General features: G+C 38.2%; 1 protein-coding gene across 1 annotated transcript in view; it reads right to left on the reverse strand.

Annotated features, from left to right (window-relative positions):
- Positions 1-22,946, reverse strand: part of LOC143345741 (mannosyl-oligosaccharide 1,2-alpha-mannosidase IA-like) — an 831,836-nt gene that overhangs the window by 612,061 nt on the left and 196,829 nt on the right. The window lies entirely within an intron of this gene.

Genomic DNA, 22,946 nt, shown 5'->3' on the forward strand with positions numbered 1-22,946 from the left:
CTGCTGGAAGAAATGACAGGTAAGCGGAAAGCCTCGGTAGGTGCAAGCCGTAGATCAGAATTTTATGGGCGATCTCCGTGGCTCGCGAGGCCCCGAAGGCGGTCTTGGTCGCGTCGAAAAACATACATTCGGCCGAGCGGGTCGCATCGACGCTATAAATCTTCGGCTTTATGTTACGATCCTGAAAATACGCCGCGAGATGCCTGGCGACACGCCAGCGGATGACCAGCCTAGCCGTGTTTCCGCGCGGACGCGTTTGCTACGAAGCGAGCTGACGGGCTTGTTGACGAATAAACCTCGATACATCGAACGTTACACACGTTTCCATCGATCTTATCCCCGAACGAGTTGCCTAATAAAAAACAGACTCGATCCAGAGTCGAACCGATTGGTACGAACGTGGATGGAGGAGTGTAATTTTATATGAATCTATTCAGTTCGACGACAAAGGATTCTGAACGACACTAATTTCCGCGAGTTCTTGTTTAGCTGTACCAATTGTCGGGCGAAGATTGTCTGGCTGTATTGTTTGGCATTGTTTCAATACGGGAGAACTTCGATGCAACTTCGATACTCGCACGTGAGCTTCGTCCGTTACATTGTGTTGATAAGTCGAAGGGGTGGTCGGGTAGCAGTGCCTTCAATTTCACACAAAAGCAGATCGTTGGCCAGAGAACGACGACTACGCGAGAACACGAACTATGTAGATAGTAGATATGTATTCTGTGTCGGTAGAATTCCTTATTAAGTTGCCTCGATTATAGCACGAATCTCGATACTTGCATTATCCTCATTTTGATGTAACTATCAAGGTTCTTCAGTACATAACACACACTAAGTCCGTCGTAACACATTAACCACGGGACATTTCTATTAAAACTTCCCTATACGACGCGTAATTTTAATGATGTAGAATTCCTTCGACACGTGTATACTAAAATAAGTATTTTTGTAATCAATATATTTTATTGAAATTTTCAGGAGTTATATGTGGATAATATTAGAATCTTTTTATTCTGTTATCGGAGAAATTACTAGAAAAACACATTGTCGGATGACACACATGAATCATGTTATTTTTTCCTCTTGAGTCACATCGCTGAGTAAAACCGTGCAAAGTCAGTGTACTTTAGATTGAAAACACTGGGACACAGCCTTACTCATCAACACTAGTACTACTAGAGTAATCATTCGGCACCCCTTCCTCTTTTACTAAAAACAGATAAATAGGGACAAAACTCCGAAAAAAGGCATTCTTGTGTTCAGATCTGGATTAGGTTTATACCAGCTAGTATTAACACTTTGACTGCCACGTCACCCATATATGGGTGACAGGATTTACCATTATGATACTAGAAAAATTAATTCTCAAATTAAGACGTCGAGGGAAATAAATTTGGATGGAATTTGTGAATTTTAACAAGGTTACGAAAATAAGTACTGAATCAAATGTTTGGTTATGTAGCTTACAATGGTGTAAAATAAAAATTTTAATCTTGCAGAATATTATACAGTTTTCATCTGGCAGTGAACATGTTAAACTGGTCTACGCCACCAACTCGTGTTCTTCCTTGGACTTCAACAGCACACTTGTAAAACGAGAATTCTCGTCGAGTAATGTGTTAAACAGAAACAAGTCGCAGAGAAGATTTCAAGATAAACTTGATGTTTTTAAAACGATTTCTACAGGGTGTTACGTTTAAGTGCGAATGGTGGAATATCTCATGAGATATTGTAGGTACCAAAAAAGTGTTTTTACACAAGTTGTTTTATTTAAAGGGGCAAAGGAATGATGTTATGTAGTAGATCGTTGAATTTGTCTTAACAAATGCTATCATATTATGAACAAAAAAATATATGGTTCCATTTAAACAATTTAGCTTGACCTTGAAATCTCCCCTACCACTCCACCTATACAAAAATAATTTAATAACAACTTCTGTAAGAACACTTTTTAATACCTTCAATACCTCGTGAGATATTCCACCATTCGCACTTAAACGTAACACCCTGTATATTTGTAAGGTGACAACGTTTATTGAAACGAGTTCAGATATAACATAAGGTCATTCGGTGTTAGACTTTACAAATCGTAAGTTTAAGCAACAAAGAGCAAGTTGTTTTTAGGGTAACTAATATTCTCTTCTTTGAATATCTCTATTTAAATATAGAAAGGAGGATTGCTTTTGCGCGTTTCAACGATTCGCTTTCTAACGTTTTCAATTCCGTCTCGATCGCTTCATTGCTCGCAACATTCGCGCCACGCCGGTTTACCTCCCATCGGGCGAAGCGGAGCGCATACGCTTCGCGTGTACGCGCGAAACGAATTTAATTACGGCGTTTCAGCGATTGCGGCTTTGCATTTTAGCCGTTCGTTTCCCATGTCGCGTCCGCCGTTGCACAATCAAGTATTTGCGCTGTCTATCGTATTATTTAACGCGATTCACGATGCGCGCGGCGAAATTGTTTTAATGCGGAAACTGAGAGCAACGTTTCGTTCGGCGGGGGATATAGGAGTCTGCGAGGCCGTAAAATATGGCACTCAATTATGGCGTAACTGCGCCGCGGATCGTAAAACGATACTCTTTATTTGTAACGCGCGCACAAAGAAATATTTGACAAACGTTTCTACCTGTTAAAATTAAACATTTTCCTCCCATGTACGAAAGATAATTGAATATTATCGCAACGAATAGTATCACCGATATAACACTGTTGAAATTAAATTAAAGTGCGCAAAGGAAACAAAAACATAACGGTTATTTTCGGGAAACATTGCAATCTTCAAATATTCTATTAAACTTTAATTTCACATAATTCCACGTGTCACCAAGGGAACGGTTGTAGAAAATAATCCCCCCCCCCCTCCCTGGAAGAGCTTAAAGTTTATTTGCGTAGCCGTGACACAAGCATCGTGGCGTATGAACAACGTACACTGAAATAAGAGACTCCACTTAAGCGACAGATTTATGCGAACAGATATACGCGCTTCTCACAAAAGAACCAGTTTTTTGCGGTTCTCTTTGCACGACGCGCCGCTTGTTCGTGAATTATGATTCTGCTCCCCCGGTTTAGTTTATAATTCTACATTGTGCTCGAAAGTAACGCTAACTGTGGCAAGACTTGAATAAAGAATCGCGCTTCCACGGTGGGAAAACAGAAAAAAATGATCGCCGCGTTTCGTTTTATCTCGACTAGCGTAATACACGACTATGCTGCGTCGCTCTTAATTTGCAACAAAACGTAATAAACGACCGATAAAACTATTCAGGGCGAGTCTAGTAACGTGAGAAATTAATTGCTGTATAAAATATTATGCTTTTTTAACTAACATCGAATAAAGACTGTGTTCATCAATGGAGTCCATCGTTGTAAATAAAATAGTTTTGCAAGTCGTGTTAGCAGTCGATGAAAACAAATAAAACAAAATAAGAAGTGGAATTAATGGCTTTTGCATCAGTCGGGAAAAACCGTGATAACAGTTTTACGTTGCTCCTGTGAAAACAGCACGAAATACTCGATATCAATCATATTTTTCGCTTCGATTCCGGCCGACCAGCCGATACCAGGAAAGAGAGTAGATATTAACTGATCTCAGAACGTAAAAAGAAAATCCAATTACATCGCCGGATCGGTTTCAATCAAGCTCGAACGACAGCGGGCTCCCGCTGCTGCATACATTCGAAAGAACTTAACGAGAGGGAATAAAAAGTAACCGATAAACCTGTTGGACGTAAACACAGAATCGTATTGTAACGAGGAGCTATATTTTGGCAAACGATTTGTTCGAGTAATGGAATCTACTGCCGATTTTTAAATTCACTTGACGAATTTCTATCTCGAACTAAAGCAGAGCTTTCTCAGGAGAGTAGGAAAATTTTTATTTGAATAATAGATAATCCGTAAAAGATTCGTTAAATTTTTATTTGTTCGTTCCAAAATATTTCGACGAGCAAAAAATAAATTGTTATTTAGATACAAACTTTGAATCGCGTGACAAAGGAATCACGTGTCGCGATTCGACCGTTCCGAAAAACGATATTAAACTTTCAATGAATTTTAAACAGACTTTACTCGTGATACATATATATTTCGCAGTAAGATAGAACGTAAATAGCGTAGTATTGACGTAACAGCAGGGAATCATACCTTAATATCTTAACCTCTGGAATCTCTCCATTATTCCACCCATAATGATTTTCCATTACTCCTTGTCGATATATTTCACGCGCTAAGGAATAATTCCTTGCTGTCTCGTCAATAGCGCCAAGAATTTCGCGAGCGTTGCTATATCGTCGTCGAACCCTGATAAACGTATTACCTCAGACACTATAATAGACTGATGGATATTATGCTTTCACCGGTAAATGTAAATACGGATAGCACCGACACCATTTATACCATATCTGACTTTGAAATGCAAATGAAGCTAGCGTTGCAGCTAAGCGACGATGAATATTAACCAGTAAATATTAAAACAATGACATTCGGTCGACTTTGTGTCATATTTTACTTTAAAATGCGACTGAAATCAGTTTAAGGGGGCAGTCTCATGTGAGACCTAAAAAAAAATCAACTTTTTTCTTTTTATTTCATTTTTTGAAAGTACTTAAGAATGTACTGTTAAATTTTGAGAGATAAATGTCAAATATTGTGGATTGTAGAATATTTTTACTGTTTCAAAAGGTTTATAAGAGAGTCAAAAGACATTTACTGTTTTTAAAAATTGAAATTCTAGCGTTTGTGTCATCTGGGTGCCAACATTCTGGAAGGAATTCTATATGGAGCTGGGATTGATTACTATGATCTTGCAGACTTTAAATTCGTTTTTCTCGAAATGTTACTTTCTTAACTGGCATAGATAAAATCTCAAAAACTATACGTTCGATTGCTCTGAAATTTTTACACGTTGTTCCACATACTAATAACTCTTGCCCATACAAAAATTATATTTTTATAATAAGTATATCACATACTTTTATTCAAAAGTTGCGGGAAAAAATGACAAAATTTTGTAATTTTTAATTTAAGCTTTCGCCATTTTGCCAACTTTTAACATAAATTAATAATTTTGCTACGGGTGATAACAGGAAACCTACCGAATAAAAATCTTTTTGATTTTTTTGATTTAGTCAATCTCGAGAACTGCACCTAACCCAGACCTAAACACATCTTTACTGTGGGCGTAATAAAAACATGAAAAGTCAATAAAAATTATTGAAAAATTTATTTTGTACTCCCAAAGGATAGTTCAGTAAATTGCGAAAATAAATTATAGCGTTAGACGTAACATTTACTTAAAAAAATTAATAAAGATGGTTAAATTTTGCAACGTACACATGAGACTGACCCTTTAAAACACACGATACTTCCTGTCCTTGTAAAACCTGAAAAGGTTTTCGAAAATGTTTCCGAATAACTTGAGAACGAGAGGGTTAACAGTTCGCGAACATTAAGGTTCGTTTACCTATGTTTTAACCACCGATCGTAAACAACTGCCACGGCAGTGAACGTGTTAATAGCTCGTAACGTAGGCCGATCGTGCGATGAATCTTCGGGGACCCTGCATCCCTCAGCCAAAAGCTAAAAGTGCAATTAAAATCGCTTGAATCTCCGTTTCGTTCAACGGGCCAATTCATTCTATCGATTGAACATGCGCGACGCGGCCCATAAAAACTGACCGCATTCGACAGTAACGAATGTTTCGACCGGAAGAATACAAAAGAAAATTAAACGTTGGAAGCAAACGCGTAAGCTCCGAAGGCACCTGTAGAACGTACCACGAGCGTAACGAAGAAACGAACGGAACGCCTGGGCTCCTGCTATCAAAGGGGATTGCGCTCGGAACGAGTGCCCATTTGTTTTCGGACTTGCCTAATGATCGTTAAGGGCCAATAAATATTTCGCCGCGCGCCGAAAGACCGTGTCGTCCCCGAGAGGCACTCGCGGAGGCGCGATAAAACATTTTCTAGTTTATATGCTAATATCAGCGGCTCTAAGTGCCTTTCGCGCGAGCCTCTTTCGTTCGAGCGTTTCGACGCGCCTGAGATCGTTCCATCCTTTCCCTCTGCCAGCCCTCCACCCTTTGGCCCGCTCGATTTTTCTACCTTTTTTCACCCTTCCTCGAGTCCCATCGTGACGAAGGATTTTTTCGAGTCTTGCCGCTCCCAGAAAAAGAACTCTGGCTCGTTAGGAAGCCAACGAACCGCGACGGAGATACGAGTTTTTCCAGATAAAGTTGCGAAAAGTAAGTGTTTGTAATTTAGTGGATCGAGATCCATTCCGAGACCCCTGGACGCTGTTCAACTTCTTATCATGTGTCCGTAACGTTGCGTGCGATTTCATTGGTAGCAATTAGAGTAAAGTGTGCTCGAGTACCGTGGGAATATTTCGAAAAATAATTGGTGGTTGGAAGAGACAGCTAGAATCAGAACTATCTCTAAACCAAACTCCTCACAATTTGTCAGAGAAGTTAGTTTTATAAGTTAAAATTTAAGAGTCCTATATAGATTTATTTTCTTTGGCGTTTAATCTTGAGAGTTAATTTTTTTAACTCTTCGATGAAAAATCAGTGAACCAGTGAAAATTCATGGTCACTCATGTACTCACAGTACGACCATTATTTCTGCTGAAAATCGTTGCCTTGGTAAAATAATTTATTCCACGCACCACGTTATCGCGATTTATTGTCTGAAATTGTATCGAAGCGAAACGTCAGACGTCGGATCAAATTCAACATCGCGAAACAAGTCGAGTTTTCATTAAACGGTACTTGTTGAAGAGCGCGACGCTGCGTCGCATCACAACACCCCCAACAGTAAACATCGAATACGCCGAGTCGAGCATCCTGTATTCCATAAAACTAGTATACATAATGGGTTCACGAGGCACGAGCGTGCCTTCAGGATCGTTTAGAAACTACTTCGTTTTCATGAGCTGATAGCAAGTCCGGAATCTGAAGTTCCCAGTGCGCCGACATCGTTTCGACGGAGAATGGGTTAGTCTTTACGGGATTACGTGTTCACGATAATGGAACAGCCAAAACTCCTTTGCCACTTCGGAACAATATCAGAACATGCGTATAATAACTGGCAACGGGCATCCTCTTACGATTCCTTGGCTTCGTTGTGTGTTTAACGGGACACAGAAGGCTCCGTAAGCAAATTTTGTCACTTTAATCGCATTAACCGGCAGATCTACCACGGATGCAGATAAAGGACACGTGTCCTTGCGTGTACTCTTTTACCTCAAGTTCAGAATCCATTCGTTATGAGAGTTGATGAAACCTGTCTAAGCTATACATTTGCATTTTGTAACACTCTACGGGCCCGTGTAACTTTCAGGTCACATGCTAATATATCGACATCTTATCAAATAATTTTCGTTTTTTTCATGAGACGACTTATACGTCTTAAAGATACAGGGTGTTCAACCACCCTCTGGGAAAAATTTTAATGGGAGATTCTAGAGGGCAAAATAAGACGAAAATCAAGAATACCAATTTGTCGATTGAAGCTTCGTTAAAAAGTTATTAACAAAATTATTGTTAAAAATTATTAATAAAATTTGTCCACCTACATGAATTTTTTTCTCGAAAGTGCGTAGGATTTCGAGGGTATGTCTATTCACCAAAAATAATTGTAATTGACCCCTAAAACTAAAACTAATTTTTTCAGTATGATTCGAAATTTTTTTTTCGTCGAAAAATTTCAGCATCTACACCCTGTCGATTTTTCTTAAAAATTCGTTTTTCACTTTTAATAAGTTTGTTTGATGCTGTACGGAAAAGTTGTTTAATACTTTTTTATAGGTACCCATGAGCTCTACTTCCTCCCAAAATTTCATTCCAATATATTCACTATTGTAGGAGTTATGACCGTTTGAAAATTGGGCCATTTTTATGGGGTTTTTGTCACTTTACGAGATTAAGGAACACCTTTTCGAATATTCTTGAAATGTTTACATATTCTGCATCAAAATATGCGTTGTTTGCATTTTGCAACTTTAAAATTCTCCAATCCGTTCAAAAGTTATGACGTTTTAAAGAACCGCATCAAATTTCGGGGAATCATTTCAGACCTCAGATTATATTTTCGGTAAGGAATTTTTTTCTCGAAAGTGGGTAGGATTTCGGGGGTATGTCTATTGACCAAAAATGATTATAATTGACCCCTGCAAAGAAAAATAATTTTTTTAGAATGATTTGAAACTTTTCAATTTTCAGGATAACAGACAGTTATGGTCAGACATTATATTTTCAGTAATTAATTTTTTTCTCGAAAATGCGGAGGATTTCGGGGGTATGTCTATTCACAAAAAATGATTGTAATTGACCCCCGCAACTGAAAATAATTTTTTTTAAAACAATTTGAAATTGTTTAATTTTGTCGGAAAATTTCACACCTCGAATTTTTTTCTAAAGAGTGGGTAGGATTTCGAGGGTATGTCTACTGACCAAAAAGATTGTTATTGACCCCAGCAACAGAGAATAATTTTTTCAGAAAGATTTGAAATTTTTTAATTTAATTTTTTAGTAACTTTTCAACGAAGCCTGAATCAAGAAATTGATATTCTTGATTTTCCTCTTCTTTTGGCCTCTAGAATCTACCATTAAAATTTTTCCCAGAGGTGGCCGAACATTCTGTATAATGTCAATATTGAATTATTTCTCGTAAAACTATATCTTTTTTGTTCAAAATCATTAATGGTCTAATTGATTGCAGACAGCTCTTATCAAGTATAAACTTCGACGCTCCGTTAAAATCTTTCAGGTTTACTTTCATTCCAAGGAGCTATACATCTCGTTGCTTAAATTCAGATACCATTGATCGCATTAGCACTACTGCTAACAGATATTCTGCATCTGTTGATTTTTGTAACGTACCTTTCGAGAATTTCAGCGATCAGCGAATTAAATCAATGGTTTCATTGCTCGTAAAATAAATAAATAAGTAAATACTGATGACGGTTGTCAGTACTATCACCCAGAAATATCATAGTAAATGTCTTGCAAGTTTATATTTAAGAAAAAAATTCGATCCATAGAGGGTTAACGCTCTGTCACGTCATATGTGACAGGATTTACCATTATGGAACTAGAAAAATTAATCGAAGGAAATAAATTTGGATTGGATGCGTGAATTTTAGTAAGTTTACAAAAATAATTGCTGCAATGATTTCGAAGAGATCTCGAATGCAAAGCCTCGTTCCATTAAAAGGATTCTAAATTGAAAGCAACCGGTCGTTAAGGTGCCGCGAGTACGTCGTTCGAAATCCAGATTTCCAGTCTGCGAATCCAGCTAGCGAATAGATTGCTAATCCCCACCGGAGAAGTCTTTCTCTGCCTTCTCTCGCGTTGCACGCAGCCCGCCGAAGAATAAGAAGAGGCTCGATCGGCTCCTCCGTGTGTCTTTCCGTCTCTCTTTCCTTGGCGTTCTCTCAGTCACGGCGACCCCTCTCGGGCATTCTTTGCTCCTTAAGGGCGCGCGGAACGCAGAAATGGCAGAGTGGAAACGGGAAATTGTCGGCACTCGATCCCTTTCGACGTAAACGAAGACGTAGTGAGGCGTGCAATGATCAAGTATATCTCGGGGAAGATTAACGACTCGTCGGGCCACGTGAAGGGCCAAGGGAGCCGAGGATCGACGGCACAAGAGAGCGAGGAGGGCCAATTACGGTCGTCTCTCGATCCGTCTCGCCACGATTTCGACTCGATTCCCCGATTTAATCGAAGTTCGAGGGGGCCGCGCGCAGCCCAGGCGACTTCTTCCGTCGCCGGAGCGAAGGGAAAACGTCTAGAAAGTTGCCCCCGCAGGCCCGCCGACGCATCCACCGAATTTGAATGCGAAAGGGTTGCGCGGCAAGTTCGAGGGAAGAAGTTCGCGCCCCGGGGATTTTGCAATTAAAAGTTACGGTTCTTTTTACCGGGACCGCCAACGGCGAACTTGCCTCCCGCGAGCGTGTTTGAGTTTTTCACGAGATTGCTCCCGGGGCTTCCAGCTCGCGGGGGGCTGATTTCCACGCCGCGGGATTGGATCTTCCAGGGAATATCGGACTTCAAAGAACGCCCGAATCCGCTCGAACGCGTCGAGATTCGTTTCGTCGCGGGGGCGTACGGAATTATTCGACTCGATGCACAGTGTGACGAGCAATAGACAAAAGTCAAAAAACTGAAGCCTAAAATTCATAGCTTATTATATCTTAAAATACTAATAAAGGACGTAGATTTTAATACTACCCACAATTTGTAGTGAATTTTCCAATTTGTTGTCAACAATAATGCTTGAAATTTATTTCAGTTTTTGGTGCAATGTTTGTCTAATTAATTTGATATTTATAAGTTACGTTTAGTATTGTAAGACCTTTCAAACTGCAGAATAACTTTCTTACAATATTAACAATTTGTCTCAATTTTTTATGGTAAATGTTTATCAACTTTGACTTGAGTATTAAAACAGTATCCCAAAGTACCTCTATGATTTTTTGTACATTAATTGGTGGTATATTACAATTCATATGCAAATCAATTTTAACTGCTCAAAGTTGTTCAAACCGAAAAAAATATATAATAATAGATGAATTAACTGATTTAGATGTAGGTATAATATAATATATAATTGATTTAAAAAATATATTTAAAAAAAAATTCAGATAAGTGTTAATTCTTTATTCTTTGATCCTACATTTTATGTAATTTTCTGATAAAAGTTACTCGATAATCATGCGACAACAAATTGTAAAAAATTTAAGATCATCTTAATTATTTTATTAAAATTGTATTTTTTTTTTCATAAATCGATGTATCTTTGTATCCTTTTTAAAAAAGTATTAGAAGCCTTAGGTCGAAAATTAAATAGTTTAGGAGTTATTAATTTTGTCCCGAACTCCCATATACTCAATTAGTAGCGACAATTTTTGTATTCTTTTTATAAATTCAGTTGTTAAAACATGCGGAGAGCTTAGTAATTGGTATTCTTAACACTATAACTATCGACAATTATACTGTCACTATTTATACCAAAGAAATTAAAACGATAGATACGTAAAGAAATGTATAATGCAATGGTAATAAGTGTATATTCATTCTCTTATAGAAAATTATGGTAAATTTTTGACAAGTTTTATTAGAAATTACGAGTAAGTCATTTTGACTGCTTTGGCTAGTTCTATTGTAAACAGAGGTTGTTTCGTCAAGTACTGAAAAACTGCTCGGTGAAAGCAACGAATTAAAAGTGTTTATGGGAAGATGGTAGCGCATTGGTGCTCGCGCGAGGTTCAATGAATATTAATGGTACTGATTCTCATCCATCGTACATGAGGAATCATGGACCGATTTGTATACAGCGGGATTTTGATTAACCGGCGTAATGTGAACCGAATCAGAGCAGATAGATCGAAATCGACCGACTGATCAAGACCAGAGGAGACATGATTAAAACCATATTTTATGTACGAACTTATCCCTTTGCATAGCAACGACACAAAATAGCGACAATGGAAAAGGCAAGGCCTAGAAGAGTAATCGTATCGGAATGTTTTCCAATAAAAGAATTTTATAGCTTGAGTTTAATAATTCGCTCGCCTCTGTATTATTTGAGTCGCGCGTAAGTTATGAGGTTAAACGATAAATCAAGAAATCCGTTTCTCCCGGAGAAAAATAAAGAATCTAAATTATGGTCGCACAACGACATAAACATGTTTCTAAATCTCTTTCACGGACTTACGAAACATAAACATGTCTCCACACCCTTTTATCGTTTGGTCTCTGGTTCGCTACGTACAAGGCGTTCCACTTAACACAGCTATTTTGAATATCTCCGCTGTCAATGATACGAATATCAAAGGAGACAAACGTTTGACGTCGCATTTACCACATTTTGATGCACCCGTCGTGCATAAGCTGTTACGATTTGTACGACAGAAAATGTAGTTCTCTGATAAATTACAACCAGAGAGAAAAATGCTCCAAAGAATTCTCGGGAACGTTTAAAAGGAACTTTTGCCACTTTTATCGCATCTTCTGTCAAAAAGATTTATCACGCGACTGTCGTAGATCTTACAAATTAATGACTAGCAAAAGATTTCAGATGTACTGGTTTACCGCGATCGTTCGGAGGTTCATAGTCTGTCGCTTTGCAGGAAAAAAGAGACGGCGGGTTGCAAACACGATATTCGTGTAGAAGTTCCGAAAACTAATAATTTGTACAGAGTGTCCCGTATAAAATGTTTCTTCGGAACTATCAAAGACAGTGGTAGAATTTCTCTTTCGTATTTTAGTCGAGCTCCTTTATTATGACAGGCAGAGCATTACCGTCTGACCCCCAAGGGAGTAAAAGGGAAATGATCTTCCAAGAATGCCCATAAAGTGTGATAACGCTCGCTTCAAACGTATCTTTGTTTTACACGCGCGGGAGGGACGCTATTGGATACTAAAATACCTGAAATCTTGCCACCATCTTTAGGGACGAGAGCAATTTAAATATTAAATGGTATTGGCTGAACAAACGTCATTCGTGCCATTGTTCATTATTAGATCATTTTGATTTTTAGTTCAGTACATATCTTAAAAAATTAGAAAGTATACAGGGTGTTCGGCCACCCCTGGAAAAAATTTTAATGGGAGTTTCTAGAAGCTAAGGTAAGACGAAAATCAAGAATATTAATTTGTTGATGGAGGCTTCGTTAAAAAGTTATTAACGTTTAAAGTTCCGCCTGTATTGAATTTTTTTCTCGAAAATGCGCAGGATTTCGGAGGTATATCTATTCACCAAAAATACTTGTAATCGACTCCCACAAATGAAAATAATTTTTTTAGAACGATTTGAAATGTTTTAATTTCGTCGAAAAATTTGTCCACATTCCTGAATTTTTTTCTCGAAACTGCGTAGGATTTCGGGGATATGTCTAATGACCAAAAATGATTCTAATTGACCCCCGCAACCGAAAATAATTTTTCCAGGACGATTTAAAATTTTTTTTTCGTCGAAAAATTTAGGCACCTACCCCCTGTCGATTTTTCTTAAAAACTTGTTTTCGATTTTTAATAATTTTGTTTGACGCTCTACAGAAAAGTTGTCTAGTACTTTTTTATAGGTACCTATGAGCTCTACTTCAGAAAAAAGTTTCATTAAAATATATTCACTATTGTAGGAGTTATGGCTGTTTGAAAATTGGACCATTTTTATGGGGTTTTTCTAACTTTACGGGATCAAGGAACAACTTTTCGAATATTTTTGCGATTTGTACATATTCTCCACCAAAATACGCGTAGTTTGCTTTTTTAAACATTAAAATCGTCCAATCCATTTAGAAGTTATGATGTTTTAAAGATTCGCATGGAATTTCAGGGAAGCATTTCTGGCCTCACATTAGATTTTTGTATAGGAATTTTTTTCTCGAAAATGCGCAGGATTTCGGGTGTATGTCTATTCACTAAAAATGCTTATAATCGACTCCTGTAACTAAAAATATTTTTTTTAGAACGATTTGAAAATTTTTTTTTCGTCGAAAAATTTGGGCACCTATCCAAATTTTTTTCTCGAAAGTGCGTAGGATTTCGAAGGTATGTCTATTTACCAAAAATGCTTATATTTAACCCCCGCAACCAAACATAATTTTTCAGTATGATTTGAAATTTTTTAATAACTTTTTAACGAAGCCTCAATTAAGAAATTGATATTCTTGATTTTCGTCTTATTTTGGCCTCCAGAATCTTCCATTAAAATTTTTCCCAGGGTTGGCCGAACACCCTGTATACTAGTTTAGTCTCCATCGGTAGCCAAGGAACTTTTAAAGTTTTTTACGAAATGCTTAAATTTTTTAGATTGGATCATTCATCGTCGAAACCTCGATTGTCTAGATTTCAAAAACTTCCGTTATCCGTTGTTCATGTTCCAATAGCGACTCATTAAACATTCTAATTACCGGTGCAGATACATACTTCTACCAGCGGGCAGAATTCGTACGCAGAACGTGTATTATGCAAGAGAGGCGCAAGCGCGGCACGTTCGAGTTACTTTAATTAGCGAAGGCTCCCCTTTAGATAACATCGGGGGTGAAAGACGGTGGGGAGGGGTTTGCTCGAACGGACCTTCCGTTAGAAAGGATAATGCGATTAAGGTATGCACTCTCACGAGGGCCACGATCTCTTTCGAATCGTTCGATAGTTCAATGCTTGCCAAGGAACAAGGCAAAAGTTCCAAGAACGAGATTTTCCGGCTTTGAGGCAAACGCTTCAAACGGTTCGCTGCGTTCTCGCGCTGAATTCGACTAGTTTTGATACGATTTGCATAATGGAGCGGTTAAAGCGCCCACAGCCGTTTTTCGAGCAAACGAGACCCGATATATGTATACTCCTCTTTCGCGATCGTTCTTCGCTTAATTGCCCGTTCCGTTCGTAAATAGTATGGGTTAGAGATTTTTAATATCTTGCCCCTAGAAATTGTAAATAGCAACGCAAATGTTGGGGAATAAAAGGGATTAAAATAAAATGAAAATGAAAATGATCGGTATATTTGGAACGCAGATACAATACTAACTGGAATCCTCTTTTTCATGCTATTCTGACTAACTTACTTATCTCACTCTCTCCTACATCCTCTAGCACTCATCGCTCATTCGTTCTTCCATTCGCTTTCGTCATTCGCACGCATTTACAAAACCTATAATCCCGAAAGTAGTTTCGTTTTCTTACCAACAGAGACGTTAATTGTATTTTTAACCAGCCAACTTTATTCTAAACCGTATTTTCATTATATATTTTCGCAGCTGACACTTTAAGGCTTGTTTGTAAAACATTTTGTTCGTTTCTGTGCAATTGTATTCCTTTGGTGTCCCGTAAAATATGGAAAATCAGAAGCTGAATATTCGGCATATTTTGCTTTTTTATTATCGAGAAGGTAAGAATGCTGTTCAAGCAAGAATAAAATTATGTGACGCGTGTGGAGAAGATATTTTAACAGAATGCCAGTGCCAAAACTCGTTTGCAAAATTTTGTTCCTGCAATTTTGATATCGAAGGTGGCCCACGTTCTGGATGGTCAAACAGACAAAAGAGAAATGAAGGTATTGGTTGAAGCAAACCGACGAATAACAACACGAGAAATTGTTAAGAAGTTAAATTTGTCGAGTTCGACCATTTGTGATCCCATGAAACGACTTGGTTTCGTTTTAAAGCTCGACATTTGGGTTCCACCATGATAATGCCAGACCTCACGCAAGTTTAATAACTCGTCAGAAGCTATTCCAGACCCGGTACCATCGGATTATTACTTGTTCCGGTCTTTAAAAAATTTCTTAAACGATAAAACATTTACTTAAAACGACGATGTCAAAAATCACTTGCATCAGTTTTTTATAAATAAAAGTCAGAAATGTTATGAGCATGGAATCGTACTACTACCAGAAAGATGGCAAAAGATGTTGGACCAAAATGACCAGTACACAATTCAATAAAATATTTACATATTATGAGAAAATTGTTCCTTTTTACGAAGGAGAAAAACGAAATTACTTTCCGAACAACCCAATACAAACATTAAATCTATTCCTCTGTGATTTATAAATACTGCCCCTTTCTAACTTCGTTAAAGTCGTTCCCTCCCGTTTTGCATGCACGAGGAAAGATTCGGGGCACAGGACCACCGGAAATTATTCAGTTGGACCATGCATGGAAATTGCTTCTGGTCGGGGGGGCATCCGTACGCAAAACGCGTGCCACGGCTTCTTCCATTCACGAGCTGTTTCGCGGTTTTCGGACGTGCTAGCGCGCGCGGCCGTGTATCTGGACCGATCGACGGAGAACACACGCTTTGTTCGCGCGTCTACACGCGTAATTAACTTCGCGCCGCGCGTGTAAAACCGACAAAAACGAGCGAGGTAATCCGATCGTGAATTTCCGAGAAAGAATCCGCTCGAACGAAAACCGCGTTTCGAAATTAATCGAGAGCGCCGGAAAGCAGAGTTATGGATTTTTCCAATCGAGAATTCACCTGGGATTATTTTTTTCAACGAAGACGCTACACCGTGATGCAAATTAACGAGAATCATCGTTATTACGCATTCCAGTTAAATTAAAAAAAAATGTAAAATCACATTTATTTAACATAAATCGAAAGCCATTGCGCTAACAGGTTCTACGAACGAGAAACGATGATTCGTTAGTCCGAGAAATATTCGAATCGTTCCCAAGAGAAACCAGTTTGCCATCTATTGGACGACTCCGGACGATTTTGTTTAACCGTTTAGCCGATATTGCCATCGTAAGTTGCACTTTTTAACAATTTTCTTCGACCGAAAGGGACTAACCAAACGACGCTTTACGTTCAATCTCCGTTCGCTGTATCAAAGACGGAGAAATCTGAATCAATTTTGCTACTCCCTTTGGAATTATTTCTGCAGACTTTGCTGAGAAACTCGAACCACATTATCTTCCACGGTATTAAAGGGATCGTTGTTGATCGAGACGTGGGCGCGTAAATGAATCTCGTTAAGCTATCTCGAAGAGGTCTCGATGTTCTACAAAGATGCAGATCAAAGACTCTCAGTGTTCTTAACGAGAGCTCCAGCAAATAGAACGGAGAAGGGGTTTCTGGTAGCTGGAGTAATAAATAAGCGTGGTTGTGGATCGTTATTCATCGTGGTAAAAATATTGCACGGTAAATTTAATTAGAAGTTTGGATAACTTCGACTTGTAACGCTACCGTTTAATTACGAGTAGGAAATACACGCAGAGCTGGAAAGATTATTAACACGGTGCTGCTCTAGTCGCCACTATTTGGCCCTTGGTGGCATGCTCTGACATAGAAGTACTGTACAGAGATCGTAAGTTGTCGAGTACTCTCAAACTTCTTGACGCAGGAACAAAGGGATAGACCACTCTAGACCACTTAATCCCCTCCAGAAAACTCCATCTTTAGATTCTTACATGTTTCTTCTTTGCACAATATGCTTATGGACGCGATCGACGAAGCCAATCCGTCAGAATTCGTATGATCGAAGGTGGTACAAGACTTACAGTCTCTATAAACGAAAACCTAAGTCTTTTCGCAGAATTTGTTAAATAGACGGTTGAGAAATACATAATTTGAATTATTAATAAACACTTTTATGCGTTGATGCGTTGGAGTATATTGGATTATTAAAAACTGAACGTATATGATACGTATTTCATACGTATGTTTAAAACATTATAACTCATGAACGGATTGAAGGATTTTAATGTTTCAAAATGCAAACAACGCGTATTTTGATGAAGAATATGTAGAAATTTCAAGAATGTTCGAAATTAATATAGAACGAAGTGCATAAAATATTGTTTGACTCGCAAAGCACTACTGACAATGAGTACAAATGTCACGCGACTCGAACATACGAATAATAAATATGGCGGTTGTTGCAGAACGCTTTAGCTTCTGCTTCAAACCGTCGCAAACGTTCTCAAACGTGCCTTCTCGTTACAAGAATGTATTCGTCGTTCCAGTGGAGAACCAAAAGGGTTAATTTCGCAATTTCTCCGTTTCTATCGCAACCGAGCTGCACGCGGTCACAATTAAGACGTTGCATCGTACGACAGCAATTTGTCCTGTAATCGGCATTGTCGCGCGGCTTACACGAGGGAACAGAATTCTACGTTTGTTCGCGGATTATACAGGCATAATTAACTTCATTTAATGACCTCGTACGACGTTATTCGGCTATTCGAGGCACGCTGAGCGTCGCGATGCCATCGCAATGACCCCAACTGTTCCTAATATCGAAGCGACCTTCAAACTCGCGCTAATTCGAAAACGTTTCCATCCGTTGATAATAAAATTATAGCAATACCCGACGTCTACCAATAAAATATGTAAGTTTTCACTTTTAAAAAATACATATATGCACAAAAAAAATTTTGAGACCGAAATAACCCAGATAACCCACGTTGTAAAGCGCTCAATTTTTTGTAGCCACGGAACATTTTTAAATCCTTTGAATATTTACCAGGATATATTTTTCGTGCTATTTAATTTTCAAAACGAAAAAACATAAAATTAATGCTCGAACATATTTTATTTTTGAAAACAAAATCGAAATGGGAACGTACGTTCGCGAATGGCAAAATCGGTTGAAAAATCAGTCTGTATTTTGGAGATGAAAAGTTAGCGAGTCTATTACTTTCTGCATTTTTTATCTGGGTAAAAAAGAAAAATAAATCGATTATTTTTTGGTACTATATGGATAATATTGTATAAGCTATTTTAATGTGTTTTCTGACGTCTGAAATTCAAGGAGATTTCTGTCCAATGCGACAATAATCCCATCGAAAAGAAAATTGCTACATGTTAGAGTGCCTTTCGCGTTCGCGTTTTAAAATTTTAAATACGGTTAACTGAGATTCCAGGTTTTCGTCTTTGACCTGTTTGAATATTTATTATCGTCGGTTCTGGTTTCAGAATTTTAAACGCGAGTAACTGCGATCGTTTTATTTTTTACTCTTTAACCTGGCGATATACAATATCCTGTTCATGCTGAAAATTTAACAAATTCCTGGTGTATTCCACATTTTTTCACTGGATATTAATATAAGCCATCTTGAAAACATTAAATACAGACTGGTCTACTAGAATACACGTCGACAATAAATCTACGCATGATAGTTATTCGATAAAAATGTCGATGTAACCAAGGAAAGAAAGAGTAGGTCACCCATGTTGTCCAGTTAACGTGTGTGAATATTCTGTTTTAGTTTCGTTAAAGTCAAACTCGTAGAAGCATTGTGTGTCCCAGTTACAATGTTTCAAATTATTTTTCGTTCTCATATTTCAGAGTTCGCCGCTGTTATTATCAGCAAAAATTGCGTTCACTGATTTTGTACCCCATTACACCGACTTCCCTCTATTTCGATATAATAAATCAGAAAAATATTGTTTGCACCGTGATTTCAAAATATGTCGTTGATACTTTAAATATCACTGTGAAATATGAATCGACCAAAATGTGGAAAGCATCTCTGGACACGGAAAATTGGCACTGCAGTCGATGTAAAACATTTACCCAAATGTTTATATACTAGTAAACAGAAAATCACCCTTATAATTCGGAACGTAAAAATAGTTAAAAGTTTCACGTAATTGAACGTTATTTAAATCCAATAATTGACGTGAAAAATCTATCTGTTAATAAATAATTACGTGCTTAAAAACATTATCGAACGCTGATGGAAAACGTCTCGCGAAGCAGGTTATAAAGTTACAATTTCGTACGCGTCGTCGTCGGTTGCAAATGGATGCGATTGAAATGCATCTCAGCTTCCTTTAACGAGAGCATTTAACAAGTAATAATCAACAAAACTCGCGTTCCAGAGTACCGACGATCGAATCTGGATGCAGCGCGACGGACGGCCGAGCAACTGGAAAAAGTGAAGCGGAACGAGAAGCGGAGAAGAGAGTCGGAGAGCCGTCAGATAAGCTAACAAATGTCCCCAATGAATAATAATAAGTGGCCCGGTCCAATTTGTATTGCATTTACATTGGGCGACGTCCTGGACGTAATTTATATGGCTGGCAAACCACCGTGCCTTGTTTCGTTTCTTCGTTTCCTCACCGACTCCTAGATAAGATCAAATTAAGCCTGCTTTCTATGCAGCGAATTTTATGCACGTTGCCACGTAGCGACCGACTACTGATCTTCTTTCGATGGAACCCGTTCCCCGTCGATCCCGGCGTGTTCATCGATCGTCCCATCAACACGATCGTTCAGGGTTGGAAAATGTGTTGCTCTTCGAAAACTACCGATACGTCTCACATTTACTCGATCTTCGATCGTTTCTCCATTAATTTATCTTCCCATACTACAGATTCCCCAACAAACGATTTAAATCTCTGTGTACCGTTTCATCATCAAGTTTCTATATCATCTTTGAAAATTATTTCCACACATTAAAATTTTTTACAAGACCGAAACTTTCATTTCAGACGATTGTACACTGCATAACTTAAAATCTATCTTAAGACTTATGTTTGTAACCTATCTAAAACTCGCGAATCCTATTCAAATTTATTCACTTTGACATTTCAACTTGAGAATTGTCTCAGTTTCCATATATGGATGGTACATTCTCTAAGGGGTTAATTTAAAAAAAAACTACGGATAAAATAGCACGTAATCCGTATTGCAGCTTTCAAATTCTATTGCACAAATAATCGCGAGACAATTCCTTGCGTCTGTCGTGCAAATATGGTAACCGGCTTAAAGGTCGCTCGGTTGTCGCGCAAACATTTTCGACGATTGTTTGCCGTGGGAATATATTAATACCCTCCAGTTGGCTGGCTGATCATCCCCGTGAAACAATTACACTGTAACGTCAAACGGACTCGCCTGATTTCACGTCCAGCGAGCTGTTTCAAAACAACATCGTCTTCGTGCATTTCCGCTGGTTATCCGTGCACTGTTCCACAACGAGTTTCCAACATTTTGTAATGACACGCGATCACGGGGGCCCCGACGACCGATTAATTAACGGAGATTGATTTAATGGGTGGTGCAACGAGACGGTATTGTTCGAGATAATGCGTACACGATGCTACGTTTTGCAGATTGTATTCGGAGAATGGATATCGCGAGAAATCAATGGGATAACGTTACACGCGGTACATTTGAAAGCTGATCGGTGAGTGGCCGTCATGCTACCACCATGAAATAATTGACCGTCGATCCTTTCGAGGTTTGCTTCCGTTTTCTGTAGGTTCTCGAATGTCCATTGGTCGACATTGGCTTCGATCGAATTTAACGTTTGATAATTCGAAGCATGGGAATGCCTAAAGAAAATGTAGTCAACTTAGAAATCTTTTTATAAAAGTATGATATAGTTTGAGATAAACACAGTTGGTGATGGTGCCACATTAGAAAAATGCTTGACTGGCTCGTAATTTAAAAGCTCAAGCTTAATTAAAAAATATTCAAGAAATTTTCTGTATCAGTTGGGAGCTTTAAGAAAATTCCAAAATTGATATATTCTCAAAATACAGAAAAAAAATGTTCTTTGCTCTTAACACTAAACCTACCGACACTTCACGTATACTCATTCCTACCTAACGTTTGAATTGTATGTATAGAATGTTGTGTTTTGGAGTTTATTCGTAAGCTTTCTTTCTCTTTTATGCAGCATATTTTTTCTTAAAACGTGCATTTTCAAAATCTGCATAATAATATTCGATAATTAATCTAAATATGTATAGGTACTTAGTACTTTAACTTCGCACGAAAAATTTACAAACTACGTCAAAATTTTGTAATTTTCATCGGATAGGAGATGACAAATTATTGAAAACGAATTTTGTTTCATAAATAATCTAATTTTATCGTACACCAGTCGTATAATAAAATAATAAAAATAGACCTGAAGATTGAAAAATTTCGTATACTATAAGAAAAGTCGTGAAGCTAAATGGCGCTAAAATATCGTTGTATGTTAGAAATTTTAATCCTGACGTGTTTAATCCTTGATTTAAATTGTGAATAATTAAATAGGAAAATTGTAATGTTAGGGTAATTTAACTACCCTGGGATTCCTTCGGCTGGAAGAGAAAGAAGAACGCAGAAGCGGAGAACGGGAAGAAGTCGGTGTTTTGATTAGGGTGACAATTTCACGTAAGTATAAAAGTTTCGGTGTTTGCTCTAGGGTCTGGCTTGATTTTAATAAAAGCGAACGAGCGAAACTGGAAGTTCGACTTTTCCGGGTGAGCATGCCGCGGCTGGGAGGAGGAAAAAAAGGAGGAGCACGATCCTTGGAAGTTTTCGCCACGAGACTTTTCCTACGGTCGGATATTTATTCGAAGTTCGTGGAGAGGATGCAACGAGGCTACTCGGAGAAACGGAGGAATCGAGAAATTGGCACAGCGCTCCGGAAATCATCCGGCAGCTTGCGTTTGTGCGTTTCTTATGCGGCAGCGTCAACAGGTCGATTTTCATCGTGATATTTGTCGAAGCGTATGATGAGAAATGACTGTAGCTTCGCCAAACGACTGACCCTGTGAAAAAGAGGCTGACAAACAGAAATGGGCAGAATTTTATACGTAATATCGCTATGCTTCAACGTTTATATCAAGGGAACAATGCAATATAGTCTAATTAAACTGTAAAATTTTATTATTGAAACGAAATTTTCATTCGTGTCCGATTTCCTGAACTTCTGTTGCACTCCTATTTATGTAAAATTAGACAATGAATTAATTTTGCATTCTGAATTTAAATCTGAGCTCCCAAAAGTCTAATCTTTAGCTTCGATGTATGATTGGTTTCTAAAACAAAGTTGTATCGGTTTCTCTTTGCGAGTGGGCGCAGCATCTTGTTGGAAGACCTCTAAAGTTCTACGAGCCAACAGCTTTACATCGACTGCGTTGCCAGTTTTGCAAGTTTAAATTTATCTACGGTATGTTACTTTGAATTCTACTGACAGAATTTACGGCGAGACCATGCACACGACGAATAGAAACTCTGTGGAATGATTTATTTGCAGCGTTCATTTGATTTAAAAGTCATTCGGGTAAACTGTTATTTGTTATTTGTTCAACGGGAAACTTAGTCCGATCGTGTGACTCGAACTGCAACTTCTATCGAACAAATAACGTATCGAAAGTTACTTTCTATTCGTTATTTGAAATTTGTTACCCAGACGAGAATTTTGCTTTAAAACGAACAATTTGAGTTTTCTAACGAAACTACAAAGGTTGATATCACGAACATTATACCAACTTTATACCAGCTTCTCCGTTAAAACTAAAATAGTTGTGTCTTTCGAGTTCTGCAATTAACGACAGCCATCCAGCGCGAAACTCGAAGGCAACGCCGCGATAATGGATATCCACGGAAATAATTCAGCGAGACGTACGCCCCTGCTTGTCGGTACAGCAACAAAAGAGCGCCGCTTCTTTGGCAAGGATCCAAAATTAAGGTCTCGCCGAACGAAAA

Source organism: Colletes latitarsis, chromosome 9 (assembly GCF_051014445.1).
Source record: "Colletes latitarsis isolate SP2378_abdomen chromosome 9, iyColLati1, whole genome shotgun sequence".
NCBI lineage: Eukaryota > Metazoa > Arthropoda > Insecta > Hymenoptera > Colletidae > Colletes > Colletes latitarsis.